Raw genomic sequence first — 23,628 nt, 5'->3', positions numbered from 1 at the left:
TAGTTCTGAGACAAATTAAAGAAGAGATGAGTTGTGAAGGCAAGAGAACAACAGGAAATAAAGTGGAAAAATAGGCTGAGTGCAATTCTGACATGGAAAAAGTTTCTGTTCTTTTTTCTCCCAAAGGTTGGCCTCAAGTATTTGCTTTTAGGGGCATTTGCAGAGATCAGTTGGCCCTTCCAGTTCCTGATATTTACTCTTTCTTCATGAACAATTCTAGCCAGTTAAAATTATTGCAATGTTAATTTTCTCATGAAAATTAGCAGGGATGATTAATTTAAGCAAAGCATACAACAAAAGGCAGAAGCCTGGTCCAGATCCTTGTTGTTGTTGCTATTGACTTATGAGGATGAGGAATTATGTACTGAAGGATTTAATCATATATGTTTTCAGTACAAATATACAAAAATATTGTGCATTTGTTAGGCCAAAGCCTCATCCTTTTCAGCAAGGAGAGAAATAAGAGAATTACTGTAAAAAATGAGATGATCAGGAGACACAGGTGAACCTGCAGGGAATTACACTCCATTGACACATCTCTGTTGGTCTTGGAGGTGGTTGCTATTAGAAAAAAATTTTTTTTTTTTTTTGGTACCTTCTGGGTACTTAGTAAAGACCTAAAAGAGCTATGTAATTTAAAATTATTTTTCCTTTATAGTAGAATAATGACCAAGAGTTCCAACATGGATTTGTTTCTGCTGGGAATTTAAAAATGTGAAAATTATTCCTGATATAGACTTTAACATTTCCTAGACTCTGATTTCTTCGATCTCCTGCATCCCATCCTTCTTCATAGATTTGCCAATTTCTTCACCTTCATCCTTGCAAGGTGGGGATTCCCAAGGCCAGTTCTTAGCATGTCTCATTTCCAAATTCAGCTTTCTCTAAATGTGTTTTTTTAGTAGTTTTAATTTTAACAGAAGGCCTCAAATCCAATCCCAGTCATATTCCACAAAGTAAATTTACTGTCAAGGCTGGGATGTAAAGAAGGAATGAGAAGTAAAATGAACTTTATGTGAAATATAAATACAGCTGGACTAATCACTGCACTGATTGTAAGATTGTTGCAGATGCAGGGCTTAAATACATAAAATACAAGTCTAACAAGATGTGAAATGCAGATAATTAAACCCTTTCTGACTCAGCTGTCGAGGTTTCGTTTAGACATCTCCCATGAATTCCTTCTTTTGTTGAGGAAATGAAATTTTTCCTCCAATTAAACCCCTTATTGTTTAAAAATCTATTTGTTTTCTGAGCCAAAGCACAGTTCATTATTTCTTTAATGCTTATTCTGGAGATTATACAGGTGTGTTTCTTATAAAGTTTTTTTCATTTCTTCTTTTCATATTGTGCTTACAAATAGATTGAGTTATGTGGAATCAAAGATGTGCTTGCTCTGTTCCACCAGCTACAGTTTGACACTGAGGTACACACGGGAAAACATTTAAGCTTCCCTTCTACAACTCAGAGCATCTCAGTATATGCATATAAATAAACTGTTCTGTAGGAGACTGACTGCTGCTTAGCCTGAATTCTGAGAATCCACAGCAGAACCCGAAAAAACATCTTCAGTGTTTTTCTTCTCTGTGGGCATCAACTGCTCAAGTAAAAATATGTCCCTTTCATATATTCTAGGGGCACAGACTAAAGGATTTCTATGAAGTACCACAAGAAGACATCTGTTTCATCTCTTTGACCTGCCACTTTGCTGGTGATAGTGCTTTTTTGAAATTTTCCCCGCAAGGAAAATCAGAACTGTATGGGAATATGAAGTTCACAGTGTTGAACAAGAAAGTAGAAAGTCTGAAAGAGGATAACAGACCTTGGTGTGCTTTTTCAGATCCATCTAGACTCTCTTGTAAATACAATAAATCTGTGAGCTTGTGACCATTGAATAACATTTAACTTGAGTGGTTTTTAGTTTTCCTGAATTTTCAGGAAGAGGATGGATGTGCATATACATAAAGGATGTGAAGAGTTTATACACATACACACTCCTACATAAAAATGCAAACATTTTAAGAAATAATCAGTACTTTGCTGCTTTCAGACACAATAATGAAATCTTCACATAACAGTCATGTAAGTGAAAAACTAAACAGTTTAAAATCATACTGTAATTTAGTTTTCAATTATACATTCATAAGTAATTTCACTTGCAAGTAGCCCACTGAAAGCTGGCTTACAGAGTTATTTCAATTAGCTGTCTTCTTAAGTAATTGTAGAATGAAGTCATATATTTCAACAGTCATAAACACTCAGTTTTGCTTGCTGAAGGGTTTTGTTGTTCTATTAGATTTTCCCTTCATGAATTCAATTTTAGTTATGCCAGAAAACAGTCAAGCTGCTTCTAGTACTTTGGCTTGGCTGTGCTGAGGTGGTAATTGCCATAAAGAAACAAACTTTATTTCTTTTGAGAGAGCGAGACAGCGGGAGACTATTAAGTATCACTAGAAACCTGAGATGAAATCAATTAAATTATATGACCTAGATGTATTCTCATTATAATCTGGGTCATGATTCACTGTCTTGGCAAGAGGAAAAAAAGCATCAGCAAAACCAAGTCCCTTTCTGGCCCTGTGACACCCACCCATCTGAACCAGGCTGCCAGAATGAAGTGGTCAGTGCTGTGACCACTAATTTTGATAAGACTGGTTAATGATGTGTGACTTTCTGTACAAGCTGGGCAGAAACTCTTCTGCATTAAAACTGTTCTAATAGCTTTTTTAAAAACCATTTTTAATGACAGCCCCAACAAAAGAATGCGAGTTAATTATCCAGGGAGAGGTGGAGGGAAGAGGGGGAGATGACACACACATGCCAAGAAAATAACTTCCTGAAATGAGAGGAATCATATTAGGGTGGTTGTGTCTTGTTCAGTTTCTTTTCACAGTTTTAGACGTCTTGAAAAATTACACTGTAACTGTTGCTTAATTTAACACGTAGAGCAATTTTAAGCAACACTATTTAATCTGCTTTGACTAGTTCCTTGATTTTTCTGGAATCTTGTATGATAGTGAGTGATGCTTTGAGATGTGTAAGAGATGAATGATCTGTGGTAAAAGCAAGGATTAAAAAATAGGTGCAAACTCAACCAATTCCTTTTAGCAGTATCAATCAGTGCATTTTTGCTGTGCTCCTGCAGGTATGGTGCTGTCTGTTTTCAAGTGAGCGTTTTTGTAGGCATGCCAAGTGATCTATGGCATTGCTTAGGTTTCTTTGAGTTCAGCTTTCAAATTCCACTTGTACACAATTTGGATATGTCAGATGATGTTACTGTCCACCACAAGTACTTGGCATAATGTGGTTGAGTTCCAGGTGATATGTCTGAGGATGTCCTGATTACCAAAACCTCTCCTGGAAATCTTCTTGTATAAGTCCATAAGATGAGAGGTGTAGCTGACCAAGTACCTGGTATTCAGTGAAGTAGACACTATTGTTGCCCTCTTCTATGGCATACCCCTGCGTATTGTGAGACAAAGCATACAGCTGTTTGATATAGAAACACTGAGTCACGGTAGGAAGAAAAAAAATCTTTTTAGGAAACTACAATGTCTGTTTGTTAAAAGAACTTGCCACAGATATGCAACTGTCAGTTACAATTGTAGCCCTGGTTTTTGACCATGGATATGCAGACTGGCTTCAGATGCCAAACACTTCCATGTGGAAATCTATGCACCTCCCCTGATTCCATGCAGAGTTCATCAGGAATATTGCCAGGATCTTTAATTTTGCATTGTTATTTCCCACGAGTAAAACTGAGGTTATGTTTAAGTAATGAGATGCTGTCAAGAGTACAGGGAGCTTCTCTTTCTGTTTTGATTAAGGCAGCAGACAGGTGATGTAGCTTGGGGACAGCTTCCAAGGAGAAACCCTGACCATGAGGTCTCCAACTGCACTCAACCAGGTCTTAATTCAGCCCCCTCTGCTTGCTGCCCTCAGCCTCATTTATATTCTCACTCTTCTCTTGGTAACTTTCCACTGCTCTTGGCTCACTGTACATGTTCTACTTTACTACTTTGTCTCAAATTTAGCCAGGCAGGAGTGTTCCTGTTCCAGGTCAGCAGGCTGGGTCTCAGGGAACCTCAGCAGATCCTGAGGTTCCCTGTGGGACACTCTGACAGGGGTTCCTGGTGCAGTGCAGGATGGGCAAGCTCAGGAGAAGCTGGGGAAGCAGATGAGGGAGGATCCTTCTTATACCCCTGTGTGTTGACTGAAGTTTAATGCATAATTGACAATTGTGTGGAAGACATCTGGTTGGGAGAGCATGTTTCATTTAAAAACTTTTTATGAACGAAATAACCTGACTTGAGAATTCTATGTGCCTGCACTACAGCTCTGAAATTTTACTTTTTCATTTAAGTTTTTCAGTTTAGAAGTTACAGGTCTCAGGGTGGCTTGGAAGGCAAATGCCATGTACTGTGAAAAACTTGAATCCTGTTAATCTCTGACTGGAACTGTAGTGTTGTCATGCTTAGTTCTATAGCCCAGGAGTGTATTACAGCCCCAGAGTTCCTGACATGGAGGTTATGAACAGTACACTGTTCAGTTCCTGAGCAGGAGCTTTTTGGCACCTGGCAGACTCCCAGCAATCAGATGCTGACCAGTTCTGAGCAGGCAAGTTCACCGCAGGGGCACCTGGAACCACAGTCTGTAATCATGGTGTCCCTGAGGAGTCTGTGTGCATTGGAGGAGGAACTGGTACAATCTGTGTGTGTTTGTGGTGGCCTTCAGGGCACAAACTAAAGAAGGGGAGTGAACATGGGATTTTGGAGACTGGGGCGATAGCTTCACACAGGTTGAGTCTTGATCTTAATGGGGACAAATGTCCTCTTACACATCTATTAACTTCATAGACATCATGGGTCTAAAAATAATGCATATTGGAGCAGTGTGATGCCTAAATAATATGGACAAGGGAAAGGGGGAGCTGCTGATTCTGTATACTGAAAACATGCTTAAAGGATATAGATCTTTAAGATATCACAAAGAAATGTGCATGTTAATGTGTTGATATCATCAATGAAGTGGTGATCATAATGCAAAGGAACCAAACCATAACCTCACCAGCTGTGTTAGCATGACCTCCTGGAACTCAGCACACTGTTTTAATTTAATAACCTACTTTCGTTATGTTGATCAACAGCTATTAAGTGCTAGTGATAATATCTGTACTGATGTAGCTGCAAGACATTAAGCCATTTGGCCAAATATGGTGTTTTATTTAACTGTATAATTTAATCATATTGATATGTTGTAGACAGTTGGCATTGAAATGAAAGACTTTCTATAATCTGTATAAATCAGGATTTATGATCTTGAAAAAAGAAAAAATCTTTAAATACACATGAAGTGTTATTTGCTAATAGAAAATATGTAGTATGTTGAATTAAGTTACAGTTATTTTTCTTAGCAAGTCAACAAACTAGACAATTGTTCTTCAGTGCACCAGCATAATTAAATTGCTTTCTTATGATTTCCTGCACTGAATGTCAGGTATATGATTACCCCCATCTTATTTCCTACCTACCTGCAAATGCATTCATAATTCTGAAAAGATCACCCATTCAAGTGTTTTTATCCTGTTATGCCACAAATTGCTGTGTTTTCATCCCATTTTGAAAGTTAATTTTGGGTTCTGCAACTTAGAATAGGATTTGCTTTGCTGCCTTTTTTTTTTTTTTTCTTTCCATAACAGAAATCTTGAATTCTGGCAACAAGGGCTGTCTTCTACTGAAATTGCTAAAAAGTGGTATATGTCAAGTTCTTTCAGTGCACTGATTCAGCTTGAAATGAGAACTTCTATCAATCAATGTCTTTAAGTACTATTTGCCTTGCTTATATGACTGTTAAAAATGAACATTATTTCCAAGCATTGTTGCAAGACTTTATACCTATAGTTTTTCTGCTATGAGTGGCAAAGGTGAGCCCTGCAGAGGCGTCCTCAGGAGTGATTGGTAGTCAGTGACACAGGGAAATGAACCCACAGAGCATGTTTGTTTGTCTTTCATAAATTAAAACTGACAGTAGCTTAAAAACCTGCAGCCAATGCATAAAAGCAATAAATCTGTATTTACATAGAATGAAAGGAGATGGTGTTTGTTCGTAAATTGATAATCTGCATAGGCTGTGTGCCTGATAGCCTGGAATTGGCTGAGTGCCTAAATAAATGAGTGGGAAGGCCAATTTACCTTCCTGTGGAATATTCCACAGAAGTGAAAACCTATCATTTTTCTAGTCTAAGACCAAAGGCACCAGATGGTTTTGATTTATTTGGTTTCTTTTGTTGAGGAAATGACAGATCACTGTGGTGCTGAATTTTTTAAAAAGCAGTATTTTTCAAGGACCTTGCTTATAACGTTTTTTTTTTCTTTTTTGCAACAGTCTGCAAGGTGAAGGGTAAAATATAGTGGCATAATCTGTATATTTTGCCCAAGCTGGAATAGATTTGTTGACCATTAAAGTTGTTATGACTGCTCTCAGCATGGAGAGTTTTAATGTACCCCTTCCTCCAGTCACTGCAATGTGCCTGGCAGTGCTGGGAAATACTGGGGAGGCAACTCAGAAATGGTAACTGCACACTTTGTCTCACAAAGCTTCCCTGTGGCCCACTGCTGAGGGGTCATTCAGTTTTGTCTCAAATTGCCCTGGGACAGCATCACTGTATACAGTAAACAAGATAAATTTCAGGGGAAGAGTCACATCCACATCAACAGCTGGACAGGGACAAATAAAAAAGATGTGTCGCAGTGGCTGAACTTGGATGTTTCACTTGGCTTTTTGCTCCCAAGTGCATTCCCTGGCTGCAGCCAGGATCTTGTATTAGAAACATCAAGACAACTGTTACAGTCTGGAGAATCCCCTAGGATAAGGAAAATCACCTTTGGAAAGTCTGCTCATCTGTGTGTACCAGCGGGAACAAAACAGGCCTGACAATTGGGGTTTTGTTTGTTTTTCTTTTTTGGCTACATAAGAAGACACATTGATTTGGCCAAACTGAAGAGATTTCCTGGAGCCTCTGCTCATCCAGAATTGGTTGTTGCCCCAGCAAACTACTATTGAGGTCAATGAGGTTATGTCACCTTACTGCAAATTGATTTTCTGGGGATAAAATTGTATTCTGTGTTAATTAATATGCTCAAATCATTTCCACTGGCACAAAGGCGTGTCTGCTGCGTGTGCCAAGTGAAATATCCTGAGTAAGTGTAAGCTGTTCAAAGCAAAATGATTCATCCTGAATTAGATAAAAATTGGCATACATCAGTAGTAAATTTAGTCTGCTGGATCGATGCAAAAATGCTTGGGTCATTCGATCTGATCTGGCCTCCAGGCTCAGCCACATTACCCTGCTCACTGCTTGGTTGGCTGTGTGGGACAGAGCATTGAACATCTGGCTCACAAGATGCTGTGTACGAGGTAATGTTGACACTGACATTCTCTTTATTAGTTGCTGTATCTTTGGAGCCCTTTTCAGTGGACCTACTGAAGTCACTGACTCATTGGGCGGTCAGCTTTGAAAACTGAAATTATTATATTGATACTTCCCTCCTGGAACTAACATTCAAGTAATGGGGCAATGAAGGAAACAGGAATGATTTAGGGTACAAGAGCAATCGTCTAGAAAGAAATAAGGTCCTTTCTGCTGCTTGCCAGTTCTCAGTTTGTGGCAGTTGAGAAAGATATTGTATCTGTCAATGAAGTTGTTATTAAACATTGTACAGTTTTGAGATGGTATCTATGAAAATATTTGTATGAACTCGTAAGAAACAAAACACTGGTATGAAAAATAACTGTTGGTTTGGGTTTTTTTATTTTTAAAAAACACGCACTTAATCTCTGACAAATTAGAAAAACAAATTATGTTGTCAAAATAAGAGATCCAGAAGCTAAGAATGTACCTATGTATTAAAAGGAATGTGCTCAAAACATGTTGCAAAACACACCTTGTCATCGGAGAATATATCAGTTTTGCATTACTTTAGGGATAGATAATAGAATGTTTTATTTTGCATGTTAGACTATTAATTATCTGCAATTCCGTAAGTTCCCATGTGCCCCAAGGCATTATGTACCCTTCATACCATCTGTACCTATGAGGTATCAACACATCAGTGCTCACACTGCAACTCATTTGAGGATTTATCCCTCACTTTCAGGGCTGACAGTGAACATTCTCTCCTCTGGCAGGAAGAGGACTTCTACACGGGGAGATTTTACACTGATGTGAAAATGCAGTTGTAATATTAAATAAGCAGGAGAAACATGCAGTGCAGAATTACCATTCTGTGGTTTCTTGGTTTTCTGATTGTTTTTGCTCTATATCAAACTTGGAAAGAAGAAAGTTTTGTCATCTTTTTGTCCATGGCATAACCTCATTGCACTCTGCTGTACTCTTCTAACTGCTAGAAAAGATAATCAGTCAGAAGCTTCTGATAATGGTGATCAAGAAAATAATTTATTTTTCTGTCACTGCAGTTGAAGTGGTGCTTTTCACTTCATAAGGAAGGAAAAAAAAAACCCAAGCAAGATGGTATCATGGTCTTTTTATACTCCTAAAAAGCTGTTTGCCCATATTATTCATCTTGTTACATTATTTGCTTTTCAGTCCAGTCTCTCATACAAGTTGAAACCATAAAAAAAGGGAAAAGAAAAAAAGCCAGCTTTACTTCCAGTTCTGTGAGATACTTAGAACGTGGCTGGACAGTTAGATCTCATTGAACCTGGTTTGAGGAGGGAGCTGGACTAGATGGCTCCCAGAAATCCCTTCCAGCCTGGGCTTCTCTGTCATTCTCTGTGTGGCTTAGAATGAAACATTAGAGCTGCAAGCAAGTGGGATAGAAGGTGCTTTAGGAAGGTGGAGGTGATGAGGGCAGGTGTTCTGGGGCATAAGCTGTCATTTGGGGAATCCTAGGGGCTGGTGCTGAAAATTCACATGGCTACAAGCCTTTTCAGGAAGCTTGTAGGCAGTAAATGCTGCTGGAAAAAATTAACCATCTTATCAGTGATCCATTACAATGGGCTGTTTAATGTAAAAATACCTATTTCTTATGCTTCTTTATAAAGAGAATCTACAGGGTTTTTTTCCTTATAGTGGCTACTTCTTTCTGTGGTAAGCAAAAACTTCATGACAGCTTTAGCTGGCATTTCTTTTCAAGGACTTTTAAATCCTCAGAGTTTGAAAATAATAGATCAGGCTAAATGTATTACTATAATTCAGTAATTTGGAGAGAATAATGGAAGTGAAATTTTTGTGTCTGAATATAGAAAGATATGCATATTAGTGTGGTAGTGTATGAGCCGTATGCATATTATGTGCATATATTTACATTTCTGGCATAATACGTTCTAATTGAAACAAACAGTGCAACAGCAGTCAATGGACTATTATGTGGAAGTAGACAGGATTTACTTACCAAAAATGTAATCAGTTTTTACATTACTTCAGCATTTTCAAGATGCAAGATGTGTAATAATCACTTCAGATGCTATGTATAATTAAATTATTTAAATGTATTCCACTTTCCAGGTTTCAAGGTCACAGTGAGATATTAGATATTCCTTTTCTTTTGTTATCATGAAGGTAGTATGGACCACGTATAGAAGAAAACTTCTGTTAGAACAAATGAATATGTAACCAGGTGAGCTTAAGAAATAGTCATCTAAAATAATTACAAAATAAAGCAGAGCCTGAAGTGAATAAGCCTTTTTCTTTGTTTTTTTTCAGGATGGTTGAAGGTGTTTTAAATGCATTATTTGTGCTGTATCCTTATGACATGGTAATTTTGAAATTAGCTTTGTAAACCTCATTTTAAAAACACGATGCATGTTAAAAAAGAATAATATTCAAGTGAAACCAAATGTCACCTTGGCTAAGGCTGCTCAATGCAGCATATAGATGAAATGCTCATCTTATTCTCATTCTGACTAGCAACCTTTTTTTTTTCTTTCCCCTTGGAAAGGGGACAAAACTCACACTGTCTCATGACTGCAATGCTGAAAAGAGCAAGGTGACAAAACTCTGCAGGATCCTTCATTTTCTTAGCTGTTGTTATGTTTATTGAGATCATTTATTTCTGGGTAGGTCTGTATTACACTTTGGCAAACAAATTTGATATAATCTCTTCTAAAAATCCAATCACCCTTGTAAATGAAGAAGTCTGTGCTTTCTGCTGTGCTAATATCCCTTCAAATTTGCTAATTTTGAACAATAGTAAAATCTCTTACAGTATATGGTGTTTTGAGACAGATACTGGTAGACATTAGAAATTAATAATGATGGTAGTGGCTGGAGACATACAGTTATATATTAATCAGGCAGCATTGCTTATGTACTAACAAGATATGACTGATGCACTGTGGTGTTTTACAGGAGGTTTGGAAAGTGTGTGCATTGATTATTGACAATCAAAGATGTGTGTTTGTGTACTGGTTCCCAAGATACTGTGGATGCTAATCACAGACTTTGTCAGAGGATGCCTTCCTTACAGGAGAGGATTGGAAGTGGGGTGTTTAGAGGGAAAGTAACTGAAGATTAACTACTCTGGGCAGTGCTGGTTACAGACAGAGCAAAGGAAGGCTGCAGACTTTCATCTCCTTGTTGATTTTAATGGCTCTATTAAATAATGTGCTGCACCCTCCCCATCCAGGAGCCATGAAAATACATGTTTCTCCATCAGAAATGCTTGTTTATCTTCTGAAGCATAGAAAACTACAGCTTACTATATACCCACAGTCTGGGCTTTAGTTTTTGGACTATATAATTATTTACTATTTACTATATAATTATTTTAAAATTTGATTATTATAATTTTAAGTCAAAGATCAAGATTCAGATATATCCGAGAGGGAATGCAAATTTGCTGCACGTCCCAGGACACTTAAAATGCAGGTAAAAAAATACATCTTTCCTGCGCTTGACCTGCTGCTTTCTCTGGTGAGGTTGATAAAAACTACAGCTGTAGTATTAAAATGAATTCAATGAAAACTAGTAAGTTTTTCCATAGTACTCTGTGGTGTACTTACTCGTATGAAAGTGGTGATGGCAGATATATGGAGACAGGTGTCAGGTAAAGTGAGGCAGAATGGGAGGCAGTGAACAGGCAAAGCTGCTGAACTATTTTCGTAAGAATCACAGCAAATGAGAGTTATATATGGGATATAATAGCAGACAGTGAAATAGCTTTTGGAGGGATTTCTCCAAAATGGGAGCAAGGTTTGGAGAAGTTAGAGAGGTACTTGCTGAACACTGTAGCTGGTGGGTCAAAGTGCTGCTATGAGGGCAGATGGGAAGGGAGGGTTTATTTTTCAGCAATAAATGAATAGTTATAACTGGAATGAATGTGAACCATGAAGGGCTGTGCAGCTGAAGTCAGGTAGCTTGTGTGTTGGGGGGCAGCTCTGAATGGCTGCCAGGTAGCTGGAGTTGTGGACTAGGAAAATAAAAATTAGTGAGAACATACATAAGCAACAAAGACACCATAAAACCTGAATTATGTCAGAAAATTTAGTGTAAAACTGAGTTTTCACTTTTTGTTTTGAGAATGATGAATTTAAATTATTGTTTCAGTTGAGGGAATAACAAATGCTTTATCTGTGCACTTTATTAAAAAGTGCTCTGCAGCTTCCTGAAGTTAATACCAACTTCATTTTGTGCAGAAGATTTTGAAGGATAAATATAAGAGGTGGTGCCATTGAAGGTAAGATGGTGTCCTAGGCTTTGAGGTTCTATCAAAAGCAGGCACAACAGATAGGGAGCTGCCTTGTGAAATAGGAAAATGGTATTTCAAGCTGCATTGTCAGGACTGAAATGTTTTCCAGGAACTTGGTTTTGTTTCTGTGCAAGAGTTTGCTTTCATACGCACTTCCCATAGTTTCTCATGTCAAGCCCTGCCTCAGCCATCTTAGTGTTTATTATTTCTCCTCCAAAGGCAGATGGGTGATAGTTAAAAAAAAATCTTGTCATTACCATTGGCATCCCCTGAAGAATACCTGGTAGTGAATTCTTTCTCTTTTTGGAAAATGGAAAATATGTGAAAATGGCAGCCTTTCAGTCCTCTACTTTCATTATAGCATTCCTAGCATGGAATTTACGTCTGTAACATTTGTGCTTACTGCTTAGCTCTAAAAGTGCTGGGTAAGACTTACACAATTATATGCCATAGCTTGTTTTAAATTCCTGTGATTTATGGAAGACATTACTCAGTTATCATGCAAGTTTGTTGTAGTAATATTCAAGCAGATCTTTTTTAAAATCTATTTTTAGCATTAGAATACTGATCTTTTGTAATTCTCAGTGATATAAATAAATCTAAGGCTTCCTTCTGTGTGTATGAATATATTATGTTCAGGCATGTACAAGCATATAAGTAAAATATTCACTAACATATTTGTAAAATAATAGATAAAGACTAATACATTTAAAGCAGAGCAACAGCTGGGCAGAATATTTGGGTATTGTAAACTGTCACATCTTCAATGGATTTGACTAAATTTATACTGTCTGGATCATATAGAACTAATTGAGTCTCCTTACATAGGCAAGTATTGACATGTAAGTATTTCAGATGGTAATTTGAGGATTGCTAATGCATTGCTCTCTTGAATTTCAAAGGTGCTTGCATAGATATGAGGGAGAAGAGAGTTTCTCACACTCATCTTTTTATCATGTTTCTGCTGAAATGTAAAATATCAAGAAACATTCTGTTTTCATTAAAGGTTGTCCTGGTAATTAGATGGTATATTCTAACTTTCTTGTCTTAAAAAAACCAAACCAAATGATTTGAAAAGTGTTAGCAATTTCTAGCTTTTGCACTGATCCATGGTGTTGATTCTTTGAATTCAGCTTGTTGGGAATTATTTCTACAGTAGGTATGTTTCCACCACACATTTTGATAACTAGGAGTTTAAAATTTTTATTTTACTTATTAGAATTACAAAGAGAGCAATTAAGATGTAAAATAAATTGGTGTTGGCTGTATTAATATTAAATATGAAAAATGAAAAATGTGACATTTACTGGGTTATAATTTAAATGTCAAAACAAGGGGATGAAAAATAGGGCAAAAGCCTGTGGCATCCTTGAAATGATCATCCTGAGATGCATAGATGGCAATCTAGTACCGTTTCATGAGTTTCTCTTTCAATAGAAATAAAAATCTCCAAGCAACATGCTCCTTACTAATTGTTTTAAAATGCGAAACTTTTTTAATTGGTGGCACTTCCAAGAATAGAATATAAAGCAAACTTTCACTTTAAAGTAGTAGTTATTGACTGCCCACCGTGGAAGACCTGTCACTTGTGAGAGGGAAGGCTCACTCCACCTTGTGCTGTGTGGCTCTAAGAAGTCTACAGTATAAACTCAGGTGTGGACAGGTGTGATATTAATTCTGTGGTACTGAAAGTAAATTCTGGGAGTCAAAGGTAGGGAAATACTCTCCTTTTTCCTGTACCCCTCCAGACAATATGCAGCATTGGAGATCTTTTAACACATGACTTTTATATACCTGGTGTGGTGGCCTGTTAACCCCGTGATTCTGTATGTTCCCCATGTTCCCTCCCTAGCCTTGGCCACTCCCTCAGTTTCTCCCTATTTGCTTCTGTACCCCAACCCCACCCAGGGACTGCCCCTGGGCCCCTGGCAAAACCACCCCGCACTCAGACTCTCTCAGAGGTCTCTCTACCTCTGAACATCATGGGGACAAGATGTGATTAAAGCCATCTCAAACCCTCATGAGAGACCCTTCTCTGCCTTCTTTATCATCCACTGCGTTGTAACGCTGCCAGCTGCCGGAGCCAGATTGCAGGGCTGTCCGAAATGGACTCCGGGATGTGATTAATCACATGGCCCTAGGAAGCCCTCACTGAGCTTTCAGGCCGCAGCAGCCTGCTAGGCAGAGTCCAGCGGTTACAACAAATGGTGAACCAGTATGAGGCAATATGTGCCCTGGAGAGCCTAGTTGCCTTTGGGAAGCCATTTCCCTGACTGAAGGGACAGCCTGTAGCCTCCTGAGAAGAGTAGTGCTTTTGACAGAGGTTGGCTGGCAGTGATGGACTAAACTGAGTGCTTTTAGTTGATTCTCCGTTCTGGAAAGCTCTCAAAAGGAGCCTGGTGGGCCTGGTTAAAAGAGTGGGAGACTCTTTGCTGCTGGTAAGCCTCAGAAGGGAGCCGGGAAAGGCCTGGTTCAGGGGGTCGTTTTTCTTTTTAGTTTAATCCTTTTACCTCGGTTTGGGTGGAGGGTTGGGAGTGGGTTCTTGTCTAGGTGAAGGAGATCATGCCTCATGGAAGCCTCAGCAAAAAATATAACCCCATCCCTAACAAGAGAAGATACAAGTTTAGTGCCCCCAGTTTTGGGAGTTTATTTTAGCAGTGTGTGGGGGGTCTTCGTGCCTGAGAAATCTAACCTTTGTTTTGTTTCACTCAGTCATCTGGAAACAGAAACCTCCAATTCTCTCCCTCTGACCCTCAGGAGAGATTGGAAAATGTTCCGACCCTTCCGTGCCTCCCCTGTCCCCTTACTGTGCCAGGGCTGATTACCCTGGCCCGAGAGCTCCCCTAAAACCCCTATCTTGACCCCTAAAACCCCTGTCATGCCAGCTCTAAGCAGTAACCAAGATGGCCGCCGCCAAATGGTTTGGCCCCACCATGTTGCCTTCTTCTTCTTGTATCTTCCTGCGCACGCGAAAACCTTTGGCTCCTCCCTAACCCCGCCCCCTGCATTGGTCAGTGTACTGCATCAGCTCCCTTCCCCCCTGCCCTGCCGGGGTAGCGCGGCACGCTGCAGTCCTGCCCCGATCCCTCCCCGCCAGCCAGCTCGGACCACAGAGTGACAGCAGCGCCCAAGAGAGGAAAAAAATAAAAAGGCAAAAAGCGGCAAGGCTCCCCGGCCCAGCCCCGGGACTGCATGGGGCCAGCCCGGCCCCAGGCAGTGTTGGTAGCAGGAGTGGTGCCTGTGCCTGGGGGGAGCCCCAGCCCTGGATCAGACCCGCAGAGTGGACTTGGCCCGGGGATCGTGACCCAGTCTGACCTGATCGGCAGTTGCAGACGACGCAAAAAGAGCAGCGCAGCACTCCCCTTCCCTGTTCGCCACGCCCTGATGAGAGAAGTGAAGAAAGCAGGAACCAAAAGATGCTATCCTAGCAGCTTCAGCAGAAGAAGCCATGAAAGCCACTGCTGTGTGGAAACTCAGCCAGCACCGATCTCCAAAGACACAACCAGCTGCATCATAATTTTTAATTCAATTATTTTGCATTATTTTACCATTTTTATATTGTATAAAAATTAAGCCCTTCCCTTTTCATTTTAAATTGAAAAGGGCGAGATGTGGTGGCCTGTTAACCCCGTGATTCTGTATGTTCCCCATGTTCCCTCCCTAGCCTTGGCCACTCCCTCGGTTTCTCCCTATTTGCTTCTGTACCCCAACCCCACCCAGGGACCACTCCTGGGCCCCTGACAAAACCACCCCGCACTCAGACCACGTTGTCTCTCTACCTCTGAACATCGCAGGGACAAGATGTGATTAAAGCCATCTCAAACCCTCATGAGAGACCCTTCTCTGCCTTCTTTACCATCCACTGCGTTGTAACGCTGCCAGCTGCCGGAGCCAGATTGCAGGGTTTTCCGAAACGGACTCCGGGATGTGATTAATCGCATGGCCCTAGGAAGCCCTCGCTGAGCTTTCAGGCCGCAGCAGCCTGCTAGGCAGAGTCCAGCGGTTACAACAACCTGGCTCTTGGGTTGGGTATATTGTTGTAACAACTCTTTTTCCTTTGCTCCCCTATTTATTGAGGACATGAACATGTCAATGTAATCCATGTCCAGAAACCTCTCTAAGAGTTCAGACATCTGAGGGGTCTGGCAGTAGCAGCTTGTTAGTAATTCTTGTTGGAAGTCTGGGCTTACAGAGCTGGGAAACTCCAAGGATGCAGCACAGTAGTAACAAAAACCTATCACAAAAAGTAAGAGGGGAATACCTTGAAGTGCTTACAAAAGCTGATTTGTTAGGAAGATTATTTTCCCTTTGCTTGATGAGAGGCAATGCAGTTTAGGTGTAGTGCAGCTCTGCATTGCAAAACTGTTACAGTGGAAAACTTGGAGGTCTGGGGATGGGCTTGTGGTGGGATAGGCCAGGTGGGAAAAACTCAAATTTGCATGCTTGAAAACTGAGACTGCTCAGGAGCTTTGTGGCATGTATGTTTAGACTTGGTTTTTTTCTTCCTGAATTTTTTGCTTTTATGATTCCATGTTGACTTAAACCTTAAGTAAATGGAAATTAGACTGAACTTAGAAAGGTCTAAGAATTATGGGGATTCTGCTTGAATCACTAACAGATTTTTTTTTTTTTTTGCATAGCTCAGAAGTTCTCTCAAATGTCTCGTCTTCCATTATGCAGCTGAGATGTGATCATGATCTTATTCAAAACACTCAACTACTTTGTAATATTTATATTGATCTGCACATTTGACATGAGGCTGTATAACCATGTAACTTGTCACAAGGACAATGTATCGAAATATTAATGGCAAAATATTAATTAATATTAATTGATGGCCATGATGCTGAGCATCCAAGGGACAGTCCTCAGCCAAGCTTCCTCCTTGACATCCAGACAGTTTTCACTCTTGATTTCCATGGCTCTTTCCCTGTCAGAGTCTCCAGAGGAGCAGTGCAGCAAGTTTCTTTTTCTCACTTTAAGTCTCTTCTTTTTCTGGGCTGATTAACTAAAATTTTTCCTGTGCTGGACTCAAAGGAAATGTACTTGAATGTCATGGACACTATTTAACACCTTCAAACTGAAGGAAAAATTGGTGTGAAAAGTAATAGTTTTCCAGTATTGGAAAAGAGCAAGTGGCTGTTTTGATAGATGTTCATGCTTGCCAAAAGGAAAGATGTTCAACCTGAGAATCAATAATTCACACTACAAGATAAGAAATAGTGTGTTTTACATAAAGCTACTTATTTTATCTTTAAGCTTACCTTGTATTTGGCATATTTTCAGATATATTAATGAAAGTGCATTTGATCGAAGAAAAAGGGCACACTGTCTAATAAAATTATTGCTGCTCATTTATATTTTGATTAATGACTGCTTCAAAACATGATTTTAGTATTTGGTGTCAAGTAGAGTTAGAAGAAGGTTTCTACTGAGGAAAATCTTATGATCTGACCTTTATGGGTATGTGAAGGGAAGGAAACCTGATCATGGGGAGAGCAGTTCGAGGTGAAAGGAAAAGACAACAAATGGCTATAAATTCTCTGGGAATCCGTCTGGAGGATAAAGATTAATGAGAGGTGAAAAGTTAAGCAGCATCCCTCAGTAATTTGTCTCATTATCTCAGATGATACTGAGGTATAATACTAAAATTTTTGAGAAGTTGTATAGCCCTTATATTTACTATTTTTAATGTTAAGTGGGGTTTTTTCCTATGTCTCATTTGTAAGATGGCACGACTGGGTTCTTTCTAGCACAAAATTAGCTGTTTTCATTTGCTCCTTGGTGAAAGCTCACCTCACTGTAAACCTCTCAAACACTGCACTGATACAGCAAGAGTTGGCTCAGGTTTCTATGCAGAACTGTCACTTATTTTAACCTGTTTAACTTGAGATTTTGAATAGAAACGTTGTATGTTGCCTCTTCTTAGTCAGGGCCGACAAGATCTAAAAAGTCTATTGTTTCTTACCATATAAAACACAATTCTTTGTTACCTGTGATTTGAACATATAATATGGAAATTCAGTTTTCTTTTCTGGAATAAATAGTCTGCAAATCCTTAAGCTATGTCCTATTGTGTTGAATTAACCTTTCCCTGACATTTAAGTATAATCTTTTTCACTCCTTCCCAGTACATAATTTAGTAAAATGGAAATAAAGTGGCTTGCTGGAAAAAGATATCACTAAGCTCTTTTAAACTTAACTGTTCAGCTGCTCAGAGATATCAAACATACTACATGAGCAGTTTCTTTAGTGTATCACAGGACAGTACAAAAGTTCTTTGCCACTCTATAATAAAGCTATGTATTTAGATGAAATGCAGAATATTTTTCATTGAAGTTTCTCTGAAGTAATTGTGCTTTAATGCTAGGGTGTTGCTTCATGTTATTTTTCCATTAGTTTATTTACAAGGATCATAAAATCACTTCCCTCATTTTAATGAGCACTACAGCTGACAAACTGAAAGTTTCATATGAAATATTAAGTCAAGTTCTGCAAAAGAGTATGTTTTGGAACAGACCTAGTGATTTATTTCTTTTAATACTATTAGTCTTGTTCAATAAATATTTATGTATCACTAGGAAAAAAAAAAAGAAATTGAAATAGCCTTGATAATCATAATAAATTGGGGCAAGAAAACAATAATAATCCAGAGGAAATTCTCATTAAGGAGAGTCTCATGGAGAAGTTTTCTCACAAGTTCAAATATAGCAGCAGGGACAGGACTTCTGAACTGCTGTTGTTCTGTAATATTGGATATTGTAGAACTGAGCAGAATCAAGCAAATAAAGCTCTTCACAGCTGAATTACTACTGGAACATCAACTGCAGCTGCCTCTCTGAACTCTAGCAAGTGTTTATTAAAGTTTCTGACTTTGGTGTGTGATCAAACACATTCTCTGTATCAGTGAGAGGTAGTGGTAGCTGCCCTGAAGGTTACAAAAGCCAGGTGCTCTCAAAGTCACTATGCTTGAATATATTGGGTGGATGTGACTTTCTTTACAATTCCTAATGTCTGCTTATTTCAAAAGCCTAAAAAGTTATTTCAATCAAATTTTCCAAAGGCAAAAGGAAAAATACTTTGATACAAGTAATATAAAACTTTCTTCAGAGTATCAAAATTTTATTGTCACAGGAAGCAATTTTTTCTTCAAATAAAAAAAATAATCAAGAAATGCCAACTGGACTTGTAAAAATGGGCTTTAAAATTGTATGGCTGAAAGGAATTACTCATATGCTGTAAGAGGACAACTCTCTCTTTGGCTTGCAGAAGATTTATATGGAGGTGGTGCTGATCCACGGTGCCACCGAACTCCTACAGCATTTGTCCTCAGCTTGTCAAAATGGTTTTGTTAATTTGCCAAAGAAAAAGCCCACAGTGTCAGCTGGAAACCTGTTCTTCTCACTCGAGGTGGCTGAGTTTGCCTTAGGAAGATGGAAATGGAAAGCAAATGAAAGCACTTACTTACAAGGTCCCAGTCCAATGGCCAATATTTGCAAAATGTTCTTTCTTTTCCTCCTAATTCGCAATTGTAGAGTCAGCACTGCAGAGAGTATCTGGGCAGCCTAAATTTTCCTCATCTCTGGGTCATATACAGTGTATGATTCCTATGAGCCTGTGCCAGTTTGGGCAAATTTGGAAATACATCCTCTGAGAGAAGGCAGCTTACAACCATCCCTCCCCCACCAGGTTTGGGAAAAAATAAATTTTCCTTGAAATATTTAACAAACACACAGGAAAAGGATAATAATGCTAAATAATAATAGAACCTCTCGCTCTGCTGAGAGAAACCTGGGAAAATTTCAGAGTCCTTCTGTAGTCTCTCTCTCCCCCTCCTTGGAGCTGGGACGGGGTGGTGGGCCCACCTCCAGGGCCAAGGCCTTGGTGGAAAGTCCTCCCAATGTATTCTGATGTTGAAACCGTCCAGCAGAGAAGAAGGGAAAAATCGGAGTCCCAGGAAAACAAAGTTCAACTCTCCAGAGGAAAAGGAGCTGAAAAACTGGCCAAAAGCTGGCTGGAAAAAAAAACAAGCTGGGTGCTTCCTCCCGCTCCTGCCGCTGCTGTTAGAAGCAAGAGGAGTCTGTATCTCTGTGTCCTTGAAACATGAAAACAAACTGCAAAACTGCTTTGAAGAGTTCCCTCAGTTTTTCCTCTCCCCCCTCTCAGGCTCAGTTTAAAGGCATAGAAAGGCACAAAATTAATTTCTGGGCATAGGGCAGTGATATGGGATACACATCATAAAGTAACCCCAAGACAGAGCCCTAAATTTCTTAAACCAGTGCTTTCAGTAAATCAAAGAATCAAGGAGGCAATAAAATCTACTCTCTGCAGCTTCTCTATCAGAAGACATTTCATGATTAATGTCAGGAAAATTTTGTATTTTACTGTTGCAGTATGGGTGGATGGTAAAGTGCCACGACCTTCCCAAAAGCGTCTCCCTACGAAGCTGCTTGGCGAGGCCACTGCATGTGTGCACACCACACCGGATAGCTTAGAGTAAACCGGCAATAAAGAAAGCAGGAAGGGTCCTCGTATGGGAGAAGTTTATTCCAGCCACGTGAAGGGGTCCAGGGATGAAGACAGGGAACAGGGACGGTCCAGGTTTATATACAGGAGCGGAGGGAGCATCGGAGACCAATGATCTGAGGGCATGGGGGCGGTACACAGGCTGGGGTATGGGAGCCAATGGGAAACTCCAAGGGTGTGGCAATGGGGAAAGAGCCAATGGGGGAACAGGGAGTGGAGAACCTTCTGGAGTAGGGACTTATTAGGTAAGAAGGGGCAGGGAGGCCAATGGGACAACTGGGTAGGCCCACTGGCCTCCACATTTTACCGCAGAGGTTCTCTCATCCTCTGCTTTTCAGAACTTAAGACATCTTTTCTAGCCCTCAGCTGCATAAGTAGCTGTCAACAGCACCCAAATTAGCTGATATTTTGTATTTAACAATTTTAAACAAATTTTACCTGCTGTTAAAATGCATTTTAATTAGGTCCTAAAAGATGTGCAGGCTTGTTATTGTCACACTTTTCTAATATTCTTCCCTTCCAAACAAAAATCTCCAACCACACCCTTCCTGTCTGGGTTATCCCCATGGAGATCAGTATTTTGAGAGAAACTTTCTTGGAGCATGTGTCATAAAGTGTTATGTCTACAGATGCTGAGTTAGATTGTCACTGTAGTGATGTACACGTGTCAGAGAAACAGGACCTTTGATTGTAGCTGTTGTAATAGGTCTCTTTTCATTTTCCCTTCCTGTTGCTGCCTGTTCTGAACTTCCCCTCCCCCTCCCCAAGACACTTGCCTCTGCCATGTGCTCCGAACCCCTTTGTTCCAAGTGCGGGCAAAACCAAATGTAACTCAAACTCTTTAGCAGTGTCTGATTGGCCGGTCACCCCGGGTCTGCCCCCAGGCCTCCCCTTTCCCCTTCTCCAAATAAAAGAAAGGACCAAGGGGGGGCCCGCCCTCTTTGGCTTGCACAATTTCTGCAAACATCTTGTCGTCTGTTTCTTTTTAAAAGCTTCTAATTGAGGGAAATTAGGCAAGCTGAAAGCTATATTTCTCCCTCTTTGCTTCTGGTGGTGGTATTAGATTTGCAGCTACCATTTTGCCACTTTTAGAGCTACTGAAATCCTAGATTGCCCGTGCTACGTCTCTAGGCTGCCCGAGGCTTTCTAAGGCATTGAACTATGAGCCTAGCTGGTAAAAAGCTGTTAGTTCCTCATCTGGCACCCAGCGTGCTCTCTCCGACCCTCAGTTTTGAGAGACTTTTAGGGTGTCCCAGCAGCTGTGTGTCTGCTGGAGTTAGCTCTGCACATCCTGCCATGCCAGCTCTGTGTAGCAAGCTGTTATTTTTTGCGTAACAGCGGGCCCAGAGTCTCGGCCTGTACCCTCCCCCACACCAGGTGGTGAGGGAACGGCTGGAAAGTAGAAGACCCTCTTTGCTAATTTTTTTCTCCAGACCTGCTTTCCTGTGATAAATCCAGAATTCTGGTGAGTACTTCCCTGCTGGCTTAGGGGCTCCTGTCTTAAGCTGGTGCCGGTGCAAACTTTCTCTTTTTTTTTCCTCTTTTTAGCGATTAGGGGCTGAGGTTTATGGTGCTGCATTCGTAATGGGATCTGAGGTTTTTGCACACCATAGAGAAATATACTACCAAGTTCAGAGTTACCTTTCTTGTACTGGGCATAAATACCCTAAAAATCTAGTTCAATCTTTTGTACGATGGCTTTTTCAGTACTCTCCTAATCTAACCTCCGAGGACATGAAATCTTCTGAATTTTGGGATAAGGTGGGGAGAAAACTCTCCTTTCTTAGGCGTTCAGGAGATGAAACAGTTCAAAATTTTTTCCTCTCCTGTTACAAAGTTATACTTTGGCGGAGAAAAAAGCAGTACATGAAAGCCACTGCAAAAACCCTCTTTTAATCCCCTTACACCCTCTTCCAACCCGTGTCCCTGACCCCTCTTCCCTTACACTGGAAAACACAGACAGAGCAGACTGCTTTTTAGCTCAGGAGTGCTATCATCCTCCTGGGTCACCCGTGTTTCCTCAGCACCCTACCTTGGACTGGAATCCGGACACAGTAAAAGGACCTTTCCAAAATCTGGTCTCCACTCCTTTGTCCCCAGTTTTTAGCCCTCATGTTTTAAGCGCTCATAAAAACCCCTTCTCCCCTGATCTCTTTGTTCCCAGGGACAGCCATTGCCATGTGCTCGCAGCCCAGGAAAAAACCCCTCTCCCCAACCCCTTTTCTCCAAGTTTGTCTCCAATAATGGCGGATGCTACGTTTCTTCATCTCCAAACTACACCTCCCACAATCTCTTTCTCCCCCACCCCACAAATCCCTTCTTGTCCCAATCCCCTCCCACTCCCACGTCGGAACCTATCCCTGCCCCCAACCCACAGCATCGTGTTTCAGCCCTCCCTCTGTTCCCTCCCATGACTCAAGTACCACCCCTGCCTCCCACAACCCTGCCCCTAACCCCTCCTCTCCTCCCACTGCATCCCCGCCTCCACTCTCCGCCCCTGCCCCTCCATTCCCTGCCCCTGCTTCCCATTGTCCTGCCCCAGGTTCCCACAGTCATGTGACTACCCCCTTAAATCCCGAAACCCATGGTTACCAGGAAGTAACTCCGGCTGCTACTACATTCTCTCGTATTAGCAATGGAGCTAACCCTGGCTGGACACCCTTTCCTTATTCTAATATTAAGGATTTGTGCAAGGCAATTAAGGAGTTTGGGATGCATAGTAATTTTTTTAAGAGCCTTTTAAATGCTTCTTTTGCAACTCGCTTACTTGTACCTCATGATTTAATTACAATAATGCAAACTCTTCTCACACCTGGTGATTTTGTGTTATGGAAACAACAATGGAAAATAATTTTATCTGATTTATTGCAAATTTTGTGGCAAACTCCAGATAATTACCTGGACTTTGACAACAACTATATCACATTAGACGTTTTATCTGGTGACAATAATATGGCAAATCCCATAGCAATGCTTATCCCTTGTCCAGTTCTTACTGAAATCACACGTGCTGCTGAAAAGGCCTTAACATTACTACCATCTCAGACTCCTACATCTCATTATACCAACATCACACAATTGCCAAATGAAAATATTATTCACTTTTATAACTGTTTGCACAAAGCTACCTTTTCCCAGGTCCCTAATCCTGAACTCCAACAAGCACTCCTACTCAAACTGCTCCAAGTGAATATGAATGATGCTTGCAAACAAGTCATCCTCACTCTTCTTTTGCATCCCCCTCTGACTGTTGAATCCATCCTCGAAGTCTGTACAAAGAAGGTGCAGCTGAACACAGCTGTTCCCTTTTTAAAAAAAGTGGGGATGTGTTGAAGAATGGTTAGAGGATCAGGGGCATGGGTCATTGATAGAATTATGGATCAATAAAAGAACT

The 23,628-nt window shown here is 40.3% G+C and overlaps 1 long non-coding RNA gene across 1 annotated transcript; it reads left to right on the top strand.

Annotated features, from left to right (window-relative positions):
* Positions 1 to 9,162: 9,162 nt before the first annotated feature.
* Positions 9,163 to 23,480, top strand: LOC125333504. Its single transcript, XR_007206892.1, has 3 exons — positions 9,163 to 9,173; positions 10,002 to 10,007; positions 23,203 to 23,480. It is a non-coding gene; the product is annotated as an uncharacterized LOC125333504 (long non-coding RNA).
* Positions 23,481 to 23,628: the final 148 nt, after the last annotated feature.

The sequence above is a fragment of the Corvus hawaiiensis genome, chromosome 15, assembly GCF_020740725.1.
Source record: "Corvus hawaiiensis isolate bCorHaw1 chromosome 15, bCorHaw1.pri.cur, whole genome shotgun sequence".
Lineage (NCBI taxonomy): Eukaryota > Metazoa > Chordata > Aves > Passeriformes > Corvidae > Corvus > Corvus hawaiiensis.
Note: the sequence above shows the minus strand (reverse complement) of the source record. Positions and strands in the feature narration are given on the sequence as shown.